The sequence below is a fragment of the Vulpes lagopus genome, chromosome X (assembly GCF_018345385.1).
Source record: "Vulpes lagopus strain Blue_001 chromosome X, ASM1834538v1, whole genome shotgun sequence".
Lineage (NCBI taxonomy): Eukaryota > Metazoa > Chordata > Mammalia > Carnivora > Canidae > Vulpes > Vulpes lagopus.
The window spans coordinates 62616780-62622839 of NC_054848.1; the positions used below are offsets into that span (position 1 = coordinate 62616780).

The 6060-nt window shown below is 36.1% G+C and overlaps 2 non-coding genes across 2 annotated transcripts; both read right to left on the reverse strand.

Moving 5' to 3' along the window:
• Positions 1-5104: 5104 nt before the first annotated feature.
• Positions 5105-5262, reverse strand: LOC121483698. The gene has a single exon (XR_005985812.1). It is a non-coding gene; the product is annotated as a small nucleolar RNA SNORA62/SNORA6 family (small nucleolar RNA).
• Positions 5263-5491: 229 nt separating this feature from the next.
• Positions 5492-5598, reverse strand: LOC121483634. The gene has a single exon (XR_005985765.1). It is a non-coding gene; the product is annotated as a U6 spliceosomal RNA (small nuclear RNA).
• Positions 5599-6060: the final 462 nt, after the last annotated feature.

A 6060-nucleotide genomic window follows, 5' to 3' on the forward strand; every position in this document is an offset into this window, starting at 1 on the left:
CACTGGGAGCCTGATGTGGGATTCGATCCCGGGTCTCCAAGATCGCGCCCTGGGCCAAAGGCAGGGGCCAAACCGCTGCGCCACCCAGGGATCCCTACCATATTGATTTCATACTGCACATGAAGTAGTATAACATTCTTCTAACAGTTGAAGCACACTTTTCAACTCATCACTGCATTAATTTATGCTAATATCTATGGTAGCTCTGTGTAAGAAATGAACATACCAGGTTTTTAATTTTGAAGAAACATACTACATGTGCTAAACCATAATCAGAGACTATACCTAAGTACAGAGATAAAATCCACAGAATGAGAAAATAAAGTATATCAGGAGATTACGATTTAAAAATAGCGTAGTGTATAAAAGTGGAGTTCTTGTTATATCCTCTTATATGAACTATTAGATTTGTATTATCTGCTGAAAAATTGTATATTCTTACACTGTCTTTTTTTCTGAAACACTACCAAGAAGTAAAATTGTAATAATTAGTTATCTTTTTAAAAATATTTTATTTTTTTATTCAGGAGAGACATACAGAGAGAGGCAGAGATACAAGCAGAAGAGAAGCAGGCTCCCTGCAGGGAGCCTGATGCGATACTTGATTCTGAGATCCCCGGATCATGCCCTGAGCTGAAGGCAGACACCCAACCACTGAGCCACCCAGGCATTCCTAATTATTTATCTTTTAATCATATTTTATAATTGCAATTTTTTGTTAATAACTATACCATACATTTTAAAATTTGAGTTTTCTACATATTTTACATGACATTCTTGGGCAATTTTGCCAAATAAAATCTCTGATACTAAAATGAGAATACATGTAAAAGCAATTTGACAAATACAAACTCCAGCTTATTCAAGTATGATTTCTGAAAAGGTGCATGGCAGAAGGCTTTTTGATGACTGAAAAATGTAATCCAGTCATGGTTAGAAAACCCTGTCTATTTGCAATTGATAGCTAAGAAGTTTCTGAAATTCTATTATACAACATTTCTACTTTCTAAGGCTCATTATTTTTAAAAATTGCGAAGGCATGGTGCATGTGATTTAAGTCATATTAATAGTGGTTTTTTTTCAAAATTTTTTCAGCGGAACCTCATTAAGATAAGAACAGTTGCTTATTAGACAAGTGCTAGTCTGAATGTAAATTATAAAATTGGCAACATCAGCCTTATCCCACTCCAAAACTACAGAATTTGGGAGTGGCTCTCAGGAATATTTTATCAAGCCCTCCAGATGATTTTTATGTTACAGTTTGAGAGTCACAGACCAACAGTTGTGTGAGTCTTCTGCTGTGTACAGTGTGGTCCTTACTGATTTTGAGTCATTCCCTCTTACAGACTCTTTGTACCATATCTGATAACATAAATCACAATGTTAAATAGTCAAAAGGCCCATAATTTTCTTTTTAAAAGTGCTTCTTGTTATTGTTGTTTCTTAGTATCTGGGTAAAATCCCTAATCTAATCGATAAAGCTTATACAAAAGCAATGCACTTTTTCTAGACTGATATCAAATCTCATTACTCCCTGCATCTATCATAGTGTCTTCACACACAAAAGGTGTGTGATGAATGTTAAACATTTATTTATTTATTTATTTATTTATTTATTTATTTATTTTTTAATTTTTTTTAAAATTTTTTATTTATTTATGATAGTCACAGAGAGAGAGAGAGGAAGAGACACAGGCAGAGGGAGAAGCAGGCTCCATGCACCGGGAGCCCGACGTGGGATTCGATCCTGGGTCTCCAGGATCGCGCCCTGGGCCAAAGGCAGGCACCAAACCGCTGCGCCACCCAGGGATCCCAATGTTAAACATTTATAATCAGTTCAAAATTCTTTCATTTTCATGCTTCTCCAAAACCTTTGCAGAATGAGTTTCTTTTTTTTTTCCAGAATGAGGTTCTTAACCATATAACGGTCCTTCTATAACTATTAGCCAGCTATATGTGACTATTGAGCACCTGAAGTGTGGCTAATCCAATATAAAATATTATATAAGTACAATATACATACTAGATTTCAAGGACTTAATATAAGAATAATATATTTATATAATATCTCTTTAAATATTGATTACATGTTGCAACAGTAAAATTTTGTGAATTTTGAGTTTAACAAAATATACTAAAATTAGTCTCATCCTTTTTTTAAGTCACTACTAGAAATAAAATAACATATGTGGCTCACAATATATTCCTGTTAGAAACCACTGCTGTACAACATCTCTTATAATGTCAACATAATTCATCTAAACTGTAATCTAAGTCATGTTTTATCTATGCAAATGGATATTCTTAGAAATTACCAGTTTATCTTTTATGATTACTCAATCTTTTCTGAGGATTTTGGCCATTTACTCACTGACATTTTCCCTTTCCTATCCTAAACAGTGTTATTTATCTCTTCTAAAGAACAGGGTTCTTTATCTCTTCCATTTGAAAAATCTGCAGAAGTATTGGAAATACTTAAGTTGGCTGAGCTCAGGACCCAGAAACTTCCCAGATCAGTCAATTCTTAGAGGACAGCCTTGGTGAGGGCAATAACCACATTCTTTTTTCTCCCCTGCCTTTCCTATCCCTAGAGAGGTGAGACGTGAAGACTGAAAGGCAAGAAGAGGATGGTAATGTCTTAGCACAATCCTGAAGCCCCCAATTAGAGTGTATTTAGTCTTTTTTGCCTTCTAAGGCCCTTTTCTTACCTCCCTGGACCCTGACACGCTGGTATAATAGATTTTAATGGAGCTCATTATTTTCACTACAAGGCTACTTTGGAGAAGTAACCCAGAATCAGTCACTTCACTACTGCTTCAGGCTGAGCTATGCAAAGTTCCAAAGCCTGGCCCTGCCCTTTTCCAAAGCTGTTGCTAAGGGCCATTGTCCTGAGCACTCTGGATTGGCTGAGAAACTAGTGCCCTTGTGATGCAGGAACTCCAGTGCCAGGTGACTGCAGGCCTGGGGGGGGGGGGGCAGGAGAAGAATTCTTGGGTAATAAACTCCTGTTAAGGCCTCTTTTCTCTCATCTGCGAGGCACAGGGTAGAACTGGACGGTAGAACTAATTAATGGATTCCGTATTCCTGCTGCTTCAGAACGGTGTAAGCGTGAGCTTTAGTGTCTGGCAACTGCAGCCTCGATGAAGGGCTGAGACATCTGAGGAATAAAATGACCAAAATAAAATGGGATGAATAAAGAAAAAGAGAAGTTAAAACTTGTATTGCCTAAGTTTGTAGGGACAGAGTAAATGGTGCCAATGCTAACTTGGATGGGAGGGGACCACCAAAGCAGCCTTTGATACATTTTTTTCTTAGCCCACTGAAGTGCCTCCTTTCCCTCTCCAGTGCCCCTCCTTTCTTGGGGACAACGTGCTTTCCTTCTGGGAGTTGACCTTTTGGCTTATGTAATATTGAGTACAATGCACACCAACTCTTCTAGCACTTCCTCCATTCACCCTGTGGAAAAAGATGACCTCATGCTTTAATGTCCATTTCCTCTTCAATACATTTGTAGCTCATTATTATAGCCTTTATTTTCAAGTGGCTGAAGAAAGCAATAATATTTAAAAGATTTTTTGGATTTGCCAAAAATGAACAATGGAAATTGACAGTAAAGGACCAGCTTATGTGCTAGGCAAATTTGTATTCCATGGCTCTACCACTTATAACTATGCATCTTTAGCAAATTACTTTCTTCTGAATGTCATTTTATCAATCATTAGAGTGTGAGTAGTGATGCCTACCTGACAGCATCATGGTGAAGATTAAATTAATTAAGTATGTAACATGTTTGGCACATGATCTGATATGTCAGTAGTTCAGAAAATGATAATTATTGATGATAAGTGTCAGACTGCTTGTATAAAGTTTGAGAACAAGCATATAAATATGAATAAGATGAAGCATTTACCTTTGAGTGATTCACAGAGTGATAACTGATCAAATGTGGTAAATGCAATGTAGAGAAACCTAAACCATGCTAGGTGGGTCAAGGAATGTATCCCTGAAGAAGTGAGACCTAATCAGAAACCTGAAAGATGTATAATATGCCAGGAAATTATAAGAATAAAGAAGTTTAAGGTGAAAGGAACAGTCATGAAGCAATGTGGTAATTGGAGCTTTTAAGAGCAAGTCACAGGAATAGAAACTGAGGAAACAAACAGGAAAAAACATATAGACTTCAGGTTTCATGTCAGATTTTGACTTTTAGTATTTTCAAGGCTGTTTCTTGTTTATAAAAATGCAGAAAACCATAACTTTCAGATTTACTGTGAAGATTAAATGAGTACAGATATTGTCTAAGAGCATCTTTCACTTATGAGACACTCAATAAATTATATCTCTTATTAATAATCCATGGATGATTAGACACCATGAAGGAATTAGCTGTAGGCATGAAAGGTGGATCAATCTAGCATGTCAAGTGGATTTGAAGGGAGCAAGATTGGAAGCAGCTGCAGCAATACAAAAATGAAATGACAGTAGTGAAAGGCAAAGATATTTAGGACAGGAGACTGATAGAATTTGGATATAGAAGTGAAAAAGGGAAAGGAGATGGGACACAACTAATGAAGGAGTCTAGGTTAGGAACAATTTGAGATATCCATTTCCTTTTAATATTCATTTGTGGTAGCAGTGATAGAAAATCTAATTTTTAAAATTATTTTCATTATCTTTCTGGTGTGCAATTATGACTTATTTTCTCGATTTGCTATGAGCTGTAACTTTGGTGCCAAGCTGAATTAATGCACTCTGTCTTATAAGAGGATGTCTTTGATAACCTAAAAGAAATTGGTTGGTATGACATACAAAATTTGAATTAACCTAGTATATAGGATATTTGTGATAATTAATTTGAAAGAATTATTTGTAAAAATAACAGCATCAGCAGTTCTATTGATAATCAAGCTGAAAGTATCAGCAATGTAGATTTTTGTTTATGCATCCAAGTCTACTTCAGGAGTTTGTATCTGAGTTCATAATCATTTTGAAGAATAGACCAGACACTTGTAGGTTTGGAAAAAATATATTCTAAAGATGGTAGTAAACTTTATCTTGTCCTTTTACGTATGTGATTGACTGATTGATTGATTGAGTTTTTTTTTCTTATAATGAGAATTACTATCTAACTCCACTCATTGAGCCACAGACCCTTGTGGTGTTAGTGAAAAAAAGATTCGCCCCTCATGTAGCATACTACATACAATTGTGAGTTCGTAAGCCAGCCAGTGGCCTCCACTCCAAGTTCTAACAATGTGAATGATTTATTTATTTTTGATTTTGCAAATAATACATGAATTCATGCACATAATAGAAGTCAAACCATATAGATATACAGAGAGTAAAAAGTAAAATTGGATCTTCACCTTCTCTCTGCTACCTCCCTTCCAGAGGAAATCACTATTAACAGTTTGATCTGTATTATTTTTGGTCAGTTTAAAGAGAAAAAGGTCACTTATAATAGGAAAGTTAAGTACAAAGGCTGCTTTAAAAAAATATAGAATGCTTTACAAACTTGCATGTCATCCTGGCACAGGGGCCATGCTAATCTTTTCTGTATTGTTCCAATTTTAGTGTATGTGCTACCAAAATGAGCACAAGTAAATCTGCTTTGAAGTAAAACTGCCTGGGTTCAAACCCATACTATACACTTATAACTGTGTATTATAAGGCATCCTATCTAATTTCTCTGTTCCTCTATTTTCTCATAGATTAAATGGAAATTAAAATATCTGTTTTAGGGATCCCTGGGTGGTGCAGCGGTTTGGCGCCTGCCTTTGGCCCAGGGCGCGATCCTGGAGACCCGGGATCGAGTCCCACGTCGGGCTCCCGGTGCATGGAGCCTGCTTCTCCCTCTGCCTGTGTCTCTGCCTCTCTCTCTCTCTGTGACTATCATAAATTTAAAAAAATTTAAAAATCTGTTTTATAGAGATGTAATGAGGGTTAAATTAGTATATGTGAAATATTAGAAAAGTGTCTGGCACATAGAACACACTATTTACATGATATAATCATATTGTATACATTGTTCCACAACTTGCATTCCGTTAGTACAGATAA